This window comes from Arachis hypogaea, chromosome 2, assembly GCF_003086295.3.
Source record: "Arachis hypogaea cultivar Tifrunner chromosome 2, arahy.Tifrunner.gnm2.J5K5, whole genome shotgun sequence".
Lineage (NCBI taxonomy): Eukaryota > Viridiplantae > Streptophyta > Magnoliopsida > Fabales > Fabaceae > Arachis > Arachis hypogaea.
In genome coordinates, this window is record NC_092037.1 from 10,387,061 (window position 1) to 10,402,708 (window position 15,648).

Below are 15,648 nucleotides of genomic sequence, written 5' to 3' on the forward strand. Positions count from 1 at the left end.
ATATTTTTTGGTAGAGATTATTTTAAAAAAGTCTATAGAAAAAAAAGGCATGAGTTAGGAAGAAAAGTCAAAATATTTTGAGATTAAGTTTGAGTCTTTGTCATTAATAATATTTATTTGGTCTTAACATTTTGGTTTGTCCTGATTTTGTAAAATTCGGAATTGTAATTTCATTGGTCTTGGGGTAGAATTAGTTTGGTTCATTTGTTTTTGGTCTTAGTCTTTAAATCGGTGCTTGTAATCTTAGTGATTGAATAGTAAAATTTTGCTATTATTGTAGTGGAGATCGAACATAAATCTCATTACACTTTAAAGTTAAACTAATAAATACATGCTAGTTTCACTTTCTCTACGCTTTCATTTTTAGTATTTTTCTGTTGGAAGAGACTAAATGAAAAAATTTTCTGCTAACTAAGTAACACGTTTTAAATTTAAAAAAAAAGTGTCTTGATTCAAATTTATCTTTTTAAATGCCTATAAAAATTACATTATAGAATTTTTATGACTATTAAAAACAGTTTTACTAATAACTATTATAATTATCACTAAAATATTTTAACGATTAAGTATAAGATAAATAATATTTAATTATTAATTAATTTTTATTATTATTGTTAAAAATAAAATAAATTATCACTAAAAATAACTTTTTTATAATATTTTCAGAATAAAGTGTAATATCTTGTCCGTTAATATCTATCACAAATTCATAATAAAATTGATAACTTATGAAATAGTTTTGGATTTTAATTTGAAGAATATGTGTGAAGAGTAACTGCAAGTCTGCAAATTTAAAAAAAAAAATTAAATGTGTTAAAATCAAAATTTTCAAATTTATAAAAAAAAAATCAAAATTTATAACAATCATATATGTCACAAACTTTTCAGTAGAGTTCAATCCGGTCCATGGATTTATTTATGTGACTATTATTTTTTGGGTGGTTGGAAAAATTGACCCATTTTCTAAAAACGAGATTGGCTATGATATTTGGTTAGTGATATGCATACACTTTCATGGACTTTGTGTGACACTCTTCTACTCAACCGTACCAAAAAGGTCCTGCTTAATTTGTAAGCACAGCAATGCTACACATGAATGAATGAATAATTTGTAATAATTATTGAATTGAACACAAGCTGAGTTTTGGTCCCATTCTCCCCACATTCAATGGTTCAACTTCTTTATGAAGGTTTCAATCATAGGACCCCCCCATCATCATTATCACTCTCTCTTATGCATTTATATTGTTCCGATCCTAAGGTTTATTTTATTTTATTTTTTTTGTTTGTTTATTTTATTGATATTTAATGAGATGCAAATTTAGGGCTATTGTTTAAAATAGTCCTTGAAAAATCATGCACAAGTCAACTTATCTCCTAAAAAACTCAACATCTCAAAACTTGGCTTCAAAGATACTAATGCGAGTTATGTTTATTCTTCTGTTAATTTTTCAAATAATAACAAGATAATTATTTATAGTAAAATTTGTCACGTGTCATGTTTTTAATGTGCTATGTGGCATACACTTGATAGTGATACGTTAGCAAAACAGTAACTTGACTTACATTTATTAAATTCAAATATTAAATCTCTCAGACCTAAATTGAAGTTTTTGGCATAATTTTTCAGGAATAATTTAAACATTTACCCTTTAAAATTATTTTCATATGCATATTTTGATGTGGCAGTGGCACAACATAGGTCAGTACCAAGTGGGATGCTGCACAACACTAAATGTATTAATTTATTACTTAACAGAATATATTAACAAATATTAACGATTGATCAACTAGTTAAAGATAGATTAAATTAAAATGATTGGCATAATGTAATTTCAGAGACTAAAAATTAATTACATTACAATTTTAGGGACTAAATAAAAACCTTTAATTTACTCAAATAAATAAACAACTGCCAATTTGTTTTGTGTTTTGACAATGCTTTAATCTAAAAAAAGTATATAAACAATCATTACAAACAAAAAAAAGTACTGAATACTATCGAGATAAATTTGATAAAATAAATTTTGTCGATAATTATTTATTGAGAAATTTTTTATCTGCTATTAATTACCATGAAAAAATTTTTACTAGCAATTTTTTCTGTCGGATATTCGGATTTTTTTTTCTGGTAAATTTGATAATAATATATTATTAATTAATAATTAAATTAATAACTAACGGCAGATTTAATAGATGGTAAATCTGACAGTAAACTTAAATTTATTTTTTTATTTAATATATAATTTTAAATATTTAAATTTAATAATTTCTAAACTAATAAATAAAAAATACAATACTAATTAATTTAGATAATAATAAACTTAGAAAATTAACAACAATAAACAATAAGTCAATAATTAACTCAGAAAATAGACAAATTAAGATTAACTCAGACAATTAATAACAATAAATTAATTAACTCAGAAAATAATTAACTCAGATAATAATAAACTTATAAAATCGACAACAACAAATAATAAGTCAATAACTAACTCAAAAAATAAACAAGTTAAGATTAACTCAGACAATTAACAACAATTAACTAATTAACTCAAAAAATAATTAACTCAAATAATAATAAACTTAGAAAAATAACAACAACAAACAATAAATCAACAATTAACTCAGAAAACAAACAAGTTAAAATTAATTCCGACAATTAATAATAATAAACTAATTAACTCAGAAAATAATTAACTCAAATAATAATTAACTTAAAAAATTGACAACAATAAACAATAAGTTAATAACTAACTCAGAAAATAAACAAGATTAACTCAAAAAATAATTAACTCAAATAATAATAAACTTAGAAAATTGACAACAATAAACAATAAATTAATAACTAACTCTGAAAATAAACAAGATTAACTTAGACAATTAACAACAATCAACTGAGTAACTCAAAAAATAATAAACTCAAAATAAACTTAGAAAATTAACAACAATAAATAATAAGTCAATAATTAACTAAAAAAATAAACAAGTTAATATCAACTTAGACAATTAACAACAATTAACTCAGAAAAAAGAACTCAAATAACACCAGAATAGAAATTAGAACAATGCAATTTGAGATCTTATACTTGCAGAACAATAAATAGAAATCAAAATAATAAACAGAAATCAGAATAATAATACAGAATCGTCATATCAAAATTCAAAATCATAAATAAAATTCTAAACATAGAATCATCAAAATAGAATTAACAAAAAATCTAAAATCAAAATAGAATTAAAAAACCCTGAATCTAAACTAATCCATAAACTAAATCTGAAAAACAGTTAAATCGCTAATACAAACATCCTAATTGCAAATTTTTTAATACATAATAAACTAAAATTAGATAAATTAGGGTTTAGGTCTTAACTACCCAAAACTAATTGGAGAGTTACTTGGAGACATTGGCGGTGCAGAGGACTTTTCTAGCAAGGTGGCAACACAGATGCCGAAGTGGCAGCGGCGGTGACCAACCATCTGGGATGCATTAGTGTTTTTTATAAATAAATTAAAAAATAGTAGGAACAAGGAGGAGGATAACACACCTAGAGGGAGGGAGGAGGTAACCCCGACAATACGGGGAGCAACGGTGACAACGATGGCAGCAGTGGCGGGAGTGACAAAAACGGCGGTGATAGAGCGACCAACGCGACGCAAAGAGTCTATGCAGTCTTTGAACGATGTTGGTGGTGGCCGATGCTGGTGGAAGGGGGAGAATAAGAAAGGAGAAAGTTAGAGAGAGAGAGAGAGTAGTTCAAAAATAAGGGGGAGAAGGTTCGCAATTCAAATTTAGGGCTAGATTACAATCGGATTTACAGGCGGATAAATCCGATGGTAACGCTTTGCGAATGACCAAAATGCAGCATTCTACTAATTCAGATTATCGGCAAATTTTATCCGTTGGTAAATCCTCCGAAAATGATCACACCAATTTTTCTTTTTTTCATTCAATTATTACCGATGAATTTACTGTCGAAAATCCAGATCCGACAGTAATTGTTTTACCCAATGAATTTATTGCCAAATCTGTCGCTAATGTCCGACACTAAATCTGACGGTATTCAATATTCTTATTGTGGTGAATAACAATGATAGATAACATTAATGAAGGTAAGAGAGAGAGAGAGAGAGAGAGAGAGAGAGAGAGAGAGAGAGAGAGAGAGAGAGTGAGTTGGAGTTGATAAGAGTGCGATTTATACCAATGGGTAGTAACAGTTGGCAATGATAACTAACTATTCTAAAAGTATAATTAACTAATACAACTCAACATAACTGAAACTAAAGTAACTACAATGTGCAACTATTTCACTTGATTTTTGGTAACCTCGACAGGGTGTCGAATCGAGCTTGTATCAAGATCCCAAGTATCGAGGAGCAGATACAACTACTCTAAAAAAGAATGAGCTGGACATTGGAATTACTTAGTGTTCATGTCAAAATATATGAGATGCTTGAATTGTGGTAAATAATAATGAATTGCAATAAAACAGATGAAGCTTTAAAATTGAAATTGAAAGAAAGCAAAATACTTGAAAAACAAAAGTTAAAATAAAATGCGTAAAGCAAATAATGAAATAAAATAGAAAAAGAAAATAAAAGAAAAGCAAGTAAAAGTAGACTTCCAACACTTACATGCACATATACTCCATGCACATATACTCCATGGTCATCCGTTGCATTGCTAGGACTAGGAATTTTGGTGGAGGCTTTTGTGTGATGATCTAGTATTTTTGAAAAAGTCCCAAAACTCTTCTAAGTTTCTCTTATTTATAGACCATGGAGATAGACTTGCTATGGAGAATCTTGGCCCATGATCTTACTTCCTCCTTTTTTCAGCTATGACCTTACCTTGACTATGAATAACCTTAACTCCCAAATTTTGACACCCACGTCTTCCTTGGTTTTTGGTGCACGGAATTGTGATCACACTTTTCACAACTCCGGTACAACTAACCAGCAAGTGCACTGGGTCGTCTAAGTAATAAAACCTTACGCGAGTAAGGGTCGATCCCATGGAGATTGCCGGCTTGAAGTAAGCTATGCTCATCCTGTAAATCTTAGTCAGGCGGATTCAATTGGTTATGAGTTTTGATAATTGAAAGATAAATAAAATGTAGATTAAAATAAAGATACTTATGTAGTTCATTGGTGGGAGTTTCAGATAAGTGTTTGGAGATGCTTTGTTGCTTCTGAAGCTCTGCTTTTCTATTGTCTTCATCCAATCATGCGTGCTCCCTTCCATGGCAAGCTGTATGTTGGTGGATCACCGTTCTCAATGGCTATAATATGTCCTCTCAGTGAAAATGGTCCAGGCTACGGTTTCTGTACGGCTAATCAACTGTCGGATTTCTCGTCTCGGATAAAAAATACCAGGCACAGCTACCGCACGGCTAATCATCTGTCGGTTCTCACTTGTGTCGGAATAGGATCTCTCTATCCTTTTGCAAACTGTCACTGCACCCAACATTCATGAGTTTAAAGCTTGTCACAGTCATCCCGTCCCAGATCTTACTCGAAATACCACAGACAAGGTTTAGACTTTCCGGATCTCAGGAATGCTGCCAATTGGTTCTAGCCTCTACCATGAAGGTTCTAATCTCATGGATTCGAATGCTTCGTGGATTAGAGACCCAAGAGACTATACTCCGGCTGTCGTCCAATGACTACGTTGAACATCATGTAGACCGCTTGTGGTTGTCAGGCACGCGGATCTTGGCTATGCGAGTAACGAAGATAGTGGGTGATTGTCACAGGTCACCCCTTCATTCTGACTTAACTGAATTAAGTACGAGAGTATATCTTGGAGAAGACGTAAGCGTGAATTGAAAGAAAAACAATAGTACTTGCATTAATTCATGAAGAACAGCAGAGCTCCACACCTTAATTTATGAGGTGTAGAAACTCCACCGTTGGAAAATACATAAGAGAAAAAGGTCTAGGCATGGCCAAATGGCCAGGCTCCCAAATGGCATAAAAGTCCAAAAGATTAAAAAAAAAGATTAAATACAATAGTAAAGAGTGCTATTTATACTAAACTAGTTACTAGAGATTACAGAAAATAAGTAATTAAGTGTAGATAGTGCAGAAATCCACTTCCGGGGCCCACTTAGTATGTGTTTGGGCTGAGCATTGAGCTTTACATGTGCATAGGCCTTTTCTAGAGTTAAACACCAGCTTGGATGCCAGTTTGGGTGTTTAACTCCAATTCTGGTGCCAGTTCCGGCGTTTTACGCCAGAAAAAGGGTCTCTGGCTGGAGTTTGAACGCCAGTTTGGGCCATCAAATCTCGAGCAAAGTATGAACTATTATATATTGCTAGAAAGTCCAAGATGTTAGCTTTCCAGCCCACTTAAGAACACACCAATTAGACTTCTGTAGCTCTAGAAAAATGCGTTTGAGTGCAGAGAGGTCAGAATCCAATAGCATCTGCAGTTCTTTCTCAGCCCCTGAATCAGATTTTTGCTCAGGTCCCTCAATTTCAGCCAGAAAATACCTAAAATTACAGAAAAACACACAAACACATAGTAAAGTCCAGAAATGTGATTTTTTCATAAAAATTAATAAAAATATAATAAAAAGTAACTAAAACATACTAAAAACTACCTAAAAACAATGCTAAAAAGTGTATAAATTATCCGCTCATCACAACACCAAACTTAAATTGTTGCTTATCCCCAAGCAACTAAAAACAAAATAGGATAAAAAGAAGAGAATACACAATAAATTTCAAAACATCAATTAAGCTTAGTTTCAATTAGATGAGCGGGACTAGTAGCTTTTTGCTTCTAAACAGTTTTGGCATCTCACTTCATCCTTTGAAGTTCAGAATTATTGGCATCCATAGGAACTCAGAATTCAGATAGTGTTATTGATTCTCCTAGTTTAGTATGTTGATTCTTGAACACAGCTACTTTATGAGTCTTGGCCGTGACCCTTAGCATTTCGTTTTCCAGTATTACCACTGGATAAATAAATGGCACAGACACATAACTGGGTGAACCTTTTCAGATTGTGACTCAGCTTTACTAGAGTCCCCAGTTAGAGGTGTCCAAAGTTCTTAAGCACACTCTTTTGCTTTGGATCACAACTTTAACCACTTAGTCTCAAGCTTTTCACTTGGACCTTCATGACACAAGCACATGGTTAGGGACAACTTGATTTAGCCGCTTAGGCCAGAATTTTATTCCTTTGAGCCCTTCTATCCATTAATGCTCAAAGCCTTGGATCCTTTTTACCCTTGCATTTTATTTTAAAGGGTTATTGACTTTTTTTTGCTTGCTTTTACTTTTTCTTTATTATTATTATTATTATTTTTCCGCAAGCCTTGTGTTTTTCACTACTTTTTCTTGCTTCAAGAATCAATTTTTTTTTTCAGATTATCAATAACATTTCTCTTTTTTCATTATTCTTTCAAGAGCCAACAATTTTAACATTCATAAACTTCACTGTAAAAAATATGCACTATTCAAGAATTCATTCAGAGAACAAAAAGTATTACCACCATATCAAAATAATTAAACTATTTTCAAGATAGAATTCAAAATTCATGTACTTCTTGTTCTTTTGCAAATAGAAACATTTTTCATTTAAGAAAGGTGAAAGATTCATGGAACATTCATAGCTTTATAACATAGACTCTAAACACTAATGATCATGTAATGAAGACACAAACATAGTCAAAACATAAAGCATAAAAACCAAAAATAGAGACGAAAATAAACAAGGAGATTAAAGAACGGGTCCACCTTAGTTATGGCGGCTAGTTCTTCCTCTTGAAGATCCTATGGAGTGCTTTAGCTCCTCAATATCTCTTCCTTGCTTTTGTTGCTCCTCCCTCATGACTCTTTGATCTTCTCTGATTTCATGGAGGATAATGGAGTGCTCTTGGTGCTCCAGTCTCAGTTGCTCCACGTTGGAACTCAATTCTCCTAAAGAGGTGTTGAGTTGCTCCCAATAGTTGTGTGGAGGGAAATGCATCCCTTGAGGCATCTCAGGGATTTCTTGATGAGGGACTTCCTTATGCTCTTGTTGAGGTCCATGAGTGGCCTTTCTAGTTTGCTCCATCCTCTTTTTAGTTATGAGCTTGTTTGCCTCAATGAGGATGTCTTCCTTTGTGACAATTCCGGCTGAATTGCATAGGTGATAGATGAGATGAGGGAAGGCTAACCTTGCCAAATTGGAGGGCTTGTCAGACACCTTGTATAGTTCTAGAGGTATGATCTCATGAACTTCTACCTTCTCTCCAATCATGATACTATGGATTATGATAGCCCGATCCACAATTACTTTGGACCGGTTGCTAGTAGGAATGATAGAGCTTTGGATGAACTCCAACCATCCTCTAGCCACAGGTTTGAGGTCAGGCCTTCTCAGTTGAACCGGCATGCCTTTGGAGTCTCTCTTCTATTGGGCTCCTTCCACATAGATGTCCATGAGGACTTGGTCCAACCTTTGATCAAAGTTGACTCTTCTAGTGAAAGGATGAGGATCTCCTCTCATTATTGGCAAGTTGAATGCTAACCTCACAGTTTCCGAACTGAAATCTAAGTATTTCCCCCGAACCATTGTGAGCCAATTCTTTGGGTTCGGGTTCACACGTTGATCATGGTTCTTAGTGATCCATGCATTAGCATAGAACTCTTAAACCATTAAGATTCTGACTTGTTGGATGGGGTTGGTGAGAGTTTTCCAACCTCTTCTCTGAACCTCACATCGGATCTCCGGATATTCACTCTTTTTGAGCATGAAGGGGACCTCTGGGATCACCTTTTTCTCGGCCACAACTTTATAGAAGTGGTCTTGATGGACCTTTGAGATGAATCTCTCCATCTCTCATGACCCAGAGGTGGAAGCAACTGCCTTCCCTTTCCTCTTTCTAGAGGTTTCTCTGGCCTTTTTCCCACACTAAACTTAAAAGGTTTGCTCGTCCTCGAGCAAAAGAAGAAAGAAGGGAGGAGAAGAAGAAGAAATAGAGGATATGGAAGGGTATGAATGGTTCGGCCAAGGGGGTTATTGATGAGCGGATAATTTATACGCTTTTTGGCATTGTTTTTAGGTAGTTTTTAGTATGATCTAGCTACTTTTAGGGATATTTTTTTAGTTTTTATGCAAAATTCACATTTCTAGACTTTACTATGAGTTTGTGTGTTTTTCTGTGATTTCAGGTATTTTCTGGCTGAAATTGAGGGATCTGAGCAAAAATCTGATTCAGGCTGAAAAAGGACTGCTGATGTTGTTGGATTTTGACCTCCCTGCACTCGAAATGGATTTTTTGGAGCTACTGAACTCCAAATGGTGCGCTCCCAATTGCATTGGAAAGTAGACATCCATGGCTTTTCAGAAATATATAATAGTTCATACTTCATTCAAGTTTAGATGATGCAAACTGGCATTCAACGCCTGTTCCACGCTGCATTCTAGAGTAAAACGCCAGAAACACATCACAAACCAGAGTTAAACGCCCAAAACACGTTACAACTTGGCGTTTAACTCCAAGAGAAGCCTCTACACATGTAAAACTCAAGCTCAGCCCAAGCACACATCAAAGTGGACCCCGAAAGTGGATTTCTGCACTTAGACTTATTTCTGCAAACCCTAGTAACTAGTTTAGTATAAATAGAACTTTTTACTATTGTATTTACATCTTTGGATCATCTTTTGATCTCTTGATCACATTTTGGGGGCTGGCCATTTGGCCATGCCTGAACCACCATCACTTATGTATTTTCAACGGTGGAGTTTCTACACACCATAGATTAAGGTGTGGAGCTCTGCTGTACCTCGAGAATTAATGCAAAGTACTACTGTTTTTCTATTCAACTCTCATTTATTTCTGTTCCAAGATATCCATTCACGCCTAAGAACCTGATGAATGTGATGATTATGTGACACTCATCATCATTCTCACCTATAAACGCGTGCCTGACAACCACTTCTGTTCTACAAGCAAACAAGCTAGAATGAGTATCTCTTAGGTTCCTTAACCAGAATCGTGGTATAAGCTAGAATCCATTGGCAACATTCTTGGGAATCCGGAAAGTCTAAACCTTGTCTGTGGTATTTCGAGTAGGATTCAGGGATTGAATGACTGTGACGAGCTTCAAACTCGCGAGTGTTGGGCGTAGTGACAGACGCAAAAGGATCAATGAATCCTATTCCAGCATGATCGAGAACCGACAGATGATTAGTCGTGCTGTGACAGAGCACCTGGACCATTTTCACTGAGAGGACAGAGGGTAGCCATTGACAATGGTGATCCCCAAACATACAGCTTGCCATGGAAAGGAATATGCACGATTGGATGGAGACAGCCGGAAAGCAGACGTTCAAAGAGCCATACATCACCTTCATACGCTTATCTGAAATTCCCACCAATGAATTACATAAGTATCTTTATCTTTATTTTATACTTTATTTATCTTTATTTTCGAAACCATTATAACCATTAGCATCCGCCTGACTGAGATTTACAAGATGACCATAGCTTGCTCCATACCAATAATCTCCGTGGGATCGACCCTTACTCACGTAAGGTTTATTACTTGGACGACCCAGTACACTTGCTGGTTAGTGATGATTGGATTTTTGATGGTTTAGAATTTCACAAATGAATTCTCGTTGCAAGTATAGTTCCTAAACCAAACAATAATCTTTTCATACAAAAAGTTGTTTGTCACTAAAACAAACCCCTAAAATTATAAACCGAAGTATTCAAACCTCGGGTCGTTCTCCCTAGGAATTACAATAAAGTGTCTTGTTATTGGTTAGAAATGTGTTTTTGGATTTTGGATAAGAAGCATGAAAAGTAAATGGCAATGAAAATAAACTAACAACTATAAAAAGGCTCTTGGCAAGGTATGAAAATTAGAAGTCCTATCCTAGTTATCCTTCTCAATTGTGATGAGAATTGTTCATTGCTACCACTTAGTTAACCCTTACTAAATAAAAGAAAGTCAAGTGGATGAATTGACTTGAGCCACAAGTCCTAGCCAACTCCCAAGGAAAGACTAGCTTTAGTGCACTCCAAACCAATTAGCAATCTCTCCAATTACCAATCAACAAAGGAATTAGATAACTCAAGTGTCACTAATTACTCTACCTAGGCCAAGAGGAACAAAATCTAACTAATAGCTATAAGAGACATTTAATCAAACACGTAGAGTGCAATACAAGTAAACACATGAATTTACAAGAATTAAAGAGAGATCTAACTACAAAGGCAAGAGGTCCACAATAGAAAACCAAATCAATCATGAAACAACAAAGAACTTACCAATTGCATTGAAGGAGAAATGTAGATAAACAAAAGAGAATTCACAAACTACAAACAAAGGAATTACATTAGAAGAAGAATTCTACAACTACAATAGAGGAGAGGAGCAAAAATTGGAAGAGAGAAGAAGAAGAAATAGATCTAGATCTAAGAACTAACCTAATCCTAATTCTAGAGAGAAGAGAGAGCTTCTCTCTCTAGAAACTAACTAAAAGCTAAACTAAAACTAATTGGTAACTAACTTCTAAATGTTGTGAAGTCTCTTGATTCCCCCTTCACTCCTTGGGTTAAATAGCATCAGAAATGAGTTGGATTGGGCCCACAAGGCTTTAAAATTCGCTGGCCACGTTTTGCTTTAAGTGAACCAGGTGGCAGCAACGGTACGTGCGCGTACTATGCACGTACGCGTCACCATGCGCGGTTTAACCATAGCAAATCTTATCTTGTTTCGAAGCCCCGGATGTTAGCTTTCCAACCCAATTGGAACCGCATCATTTGGACCTCTGTAGCTCAAGTTATGGTCGATTAAGTGCGAAGAGGTCGGCTTGACAGCTTTTGCGATTCCTTTATTTCTTCATGAGTTCTCCATTTCTACATGCTTTTCCTTCATTCCCTTGGTCCAATCCTTGCCTCCTAAATCTGAAATCACTTAGCAAATATATCAAGGCATCTAATGGAATCAAGGAGAATTAGATTTAGCTATTTTAAGTCCTAAAAAGCATGTTTTCACTCTTAAGCACAATTAAAGGAGAAGTTATAAAACCATGCTATTTCAATGGATAAATTGGGTAAAAGGTTATAAAATCCCCTAAATCAAGCACAAGATAAACCCTACAAATGGGGTTTATCAGTTAGTGATGCGAGGTTGTGAAGAAAGTGCTGAGATTATAAACGCGCATACCAAGTTGAGCGCCATTGTTAGAGATCACAATTTCGTGTACCAAGTTTTTGACGCCGTTGCCGGGGATTGTTTGAGTTTGGACAACTGACGGTTCATCTTGTTGCTCAGATTAGGTAATTTTCTTTTCAAAAAGTTTTCAAAAATCTTTCAAAATTTTTAAAAAATCATAAAAATAAAAAATATTTTGTGTTCCTTGTTTGAGTCTAGAATCAATTTTTAAGTTTGGTGTCAATTGCATATTTTTATTTTTTTCTCAAAATTTTCGAAAAATTCATGCATGGTGTTCTTCATGATCTTCAAGTTGTTCTTGGTAAGTCTTCTTGTTTGATCTTCATATTTTCTTGTTTTGTGTCTTTTGTTGTTTTTCATATGCATTCTTGCATTCATAGTGTCTAAACATGAAAAATCTCTAACATGTTTTTCTTTTCTTAAAAATTTTTTCAAAAATAAGTCTTGATGTTCATCTTGATCTTCAAAGTGTTCTTGGTGTTCATCTTGACATTCATAGCATTCTTGCATGCATCATGTGTTTTGATCTAAAACTTTCATGCATTGAGTCACTTTTGTGTTTTTCTCTCTCATCATTAAAAATTCAAAAATAAAAAATACATCTTTTCCTTATTTCTCTCATAAATTTCGAAATCTTTAGGTTGACTTAGTCAAAAATTTTTTAAAATTAGTTGTTTCTTGTTAGTCAAGTCAAGATTTCAATTTTAAAAATCTTATCTTTTTAAATCTTTTTCAAAAATCAATTTTTTTTTCATTTTTCTTTTATATTTTTTAAATTTTTTTTAAAAGTGATTTCAAAATCTTTTTCTCAATCTCATTTCAAAATTTTGAAGACTTTACTAACAATTAATGTGATTAATTCAAAAATTTGAAGTTTATTACTTTCTTGTTAAGAAAGGTTCAATCTTTAAATTCTAGAATCATATCTTTTAGTTTCTTGTTAGTCAAGTAATCAATTTTAATTTTAAAAATCAAATCTTTTTCAAATCATATCTTTTTCAAAAATTCAATTTCAAAATCTTTTCTAACTTCTTATCTTTTCAAAATTGATTTTCAAATCTTTTTCAACTAACTAATTGACTTTTTGTTTGTTTTACTATTTCTTATCTTTCTCAAAACCACCTAACTACTTTTCTCTCTCTAATTTTCAAAAATTCCTCACCCTTTTTCAAAATTCTTTTTAATTAACTAATTGTGTTAAATTTTAATTTTAATTTTATTTCTTCTCTTAATTTTCGAATTCTAACTAATAATTAAAATAAAAACAAAAATAATTTCCTTTTCTTAAAATTAATTTTCGAAAACTCCTCTCTCTCGTCTCCTTTTATTTATTTATTTATTTACTAACACTTCTCTTCATCTTAAAATTCGAACCCATCTCTTCTTCTCTATGTTCAAATTCTTCTCTTCTCCTTCTCCTATTCTTTTCTTCTTCTACTCACATAAAGGAATCTCTATACTGTGACATAGAGGATTTCATACTTTCTTTGTTTTCTTCTCTCTCATATGAGCAGGAACAAGGAAAAAGGCATTCTTGTTGAAGCTGATCCTGAACCTGAAAGGACCTTGAAGAGGAAGCTAAGAGCAGCTAAAGCACGACACTCTGAAGAGGACCCAACTGAAATTTTCGAACAGGAAAAAGATATGGCAGCCGAACCCAACAACAATGCAAGGAAGATGCTTGGTGATTTTACTGCACCAAATTCCAACTTTCATGGAAGAAGCATCTCAATCCCTGCCATTGGAGAAAACAACTTTGAGCTAAAGCCTCAATTAGTTTCTCTGATGCAACAAAATTGCAAGTTTCATGGACTTCCATCAGAAGATCCTTTTCAGTTTCTAACTGAATTCTTGCAAATCTGTGATACTGTCAAGACCAATGGGGTTGATCCCGAGGTCTACAGGCTTATGCTTTTCCCTTTTGCTGTAAGAGACAGAGCTAGAGTATGGTTGGACTCTCAACCTAAAGACAGCCTGAACTCTTGGGATAAGCTGGTCACGGCTTTCTTAGCCAAGTTCTTTCCTCCTCAAAAGCTGAGTAAGCTTAGAGTGGATGTTCAAACCTTCAGACAGAAAGAAGGTGAATCCCTCTATGAAGCTTGGGAGAGATATAAGCAACTAACCAAAAAGTGTCCTTTTGACATGCTTTCAGAATGGACCATCCTGGATATATTCTATGATGGTCTGTCTAAATTGTCTAAAATGTCATTGGACCATTCTGCAGGTGGATCTATTCACCTAAAGAAAACGCCTGCAGAAGCTCAGGAACTCATTGACATGGTTGCAAATAACCAGTTCATGTACACTTTTGAAAGGAATACTGTGAGTAATGGGACGCCTCAAAGGAAGGGAGTTCTTGAAATTGATGCTCTGAATGCCATATTGGCTCAGAACAAAATATTGACCCAACAAGTCAATATGATATCTCAGAGTCTGAATGGATTGCAAAATGCATCCAACAGTACTAAAGAAGCATCTTCTGAAGAAGAAGCTTATGATCCTGAGAACCCTGCAATGGCAGAGGTAAATTACATGGGTGAAGCCTTTGGCAACACCTATAACCCTTCATGGAGAAATCATCCAAATTTTTCATCGAAGGATCCACAGAAGCAAGGCTTCAATAATAACAATGGTGGAAGAAACATGTTTAGCAATAGTAAACCTTTTTCGTCATCATCTCAGCAACAGACAGAGAATTCTAAGCAGATCCCCTCTAGCTTAGCAAACATAGTCTCTGATCTATCTAAGGCCACTCTATGTTTCATGAATGAAACAAGGTCCTCCATTAGAAATTTGAAGGCACAAGTGGGTCAGCTGAGTAAGAAAATCAATGAAACTCCTCCTAGTACTCTCCCAAGCAATACAGAAGAGAATCCAAAAAGAGAGTGCAAGGCCATTGATATAATCAACATGGCCGAATCCAAGGTGGAAGGGGAGGATGTGAATCCCAATGAGGAAAACCTCATGGGACATCTTCCAGACAGAAAGGAGTTCCCTATTGAGGACCTAAAGGAATCTAAGGCTCATATTGAGACGATAGAGATTCCATTAAACTTCCTTCTGCCATTCATGAGCTCTGAGAACTATTCTTCCTATGAAGAGGATGAAGATATAACTGAAGAGCAAGTTGCTCAATATCTAGGAGCCATCATGAAGCTGAATGCCAAGTTGTTTGGTAATGAGACTTGGGAAGATGAACCTCCCTTGCTCATTAGTGAACTAAATACATGGGTTCAGCAAACTTTACCTCAAAAGAAACAAGATCCTAGTAAATTCTTAATACCCTGTACCATAGGCACCATGACCTTTGAGAAGGCTCTGTGTAACCTGGGGTCAGGTATAAATCTTATGCCACTCTTTGTAATGGAGAAACTGGGAATCTTTGAGGTACATGCTGCTAAATTCTCATTAGAGATGGCAGACAAATCCATGAAAAAGGCTTATGGACAGGTAGAGGACGTGT

General features: G+C 34.3%; 1 non-coding gene across 1 annotated transcript; it reads right to left on the reverse strand.

The window, feature by feature from the left end:
- Positions 1-14,225: 14,225 nt before the first annotated feature.
- Positions 14,226-14,333, reverse strand: LOC112766280 (small nucleolar RNA R71). The gene has a single exon (XR_003184245.1). It is a non-coding gene; the product is annotated as a small nucleolar RNA R71 (small nucleolar RNA).
- Positions 14,334-15,648: the final 1,315 nt, after the last annotated feature.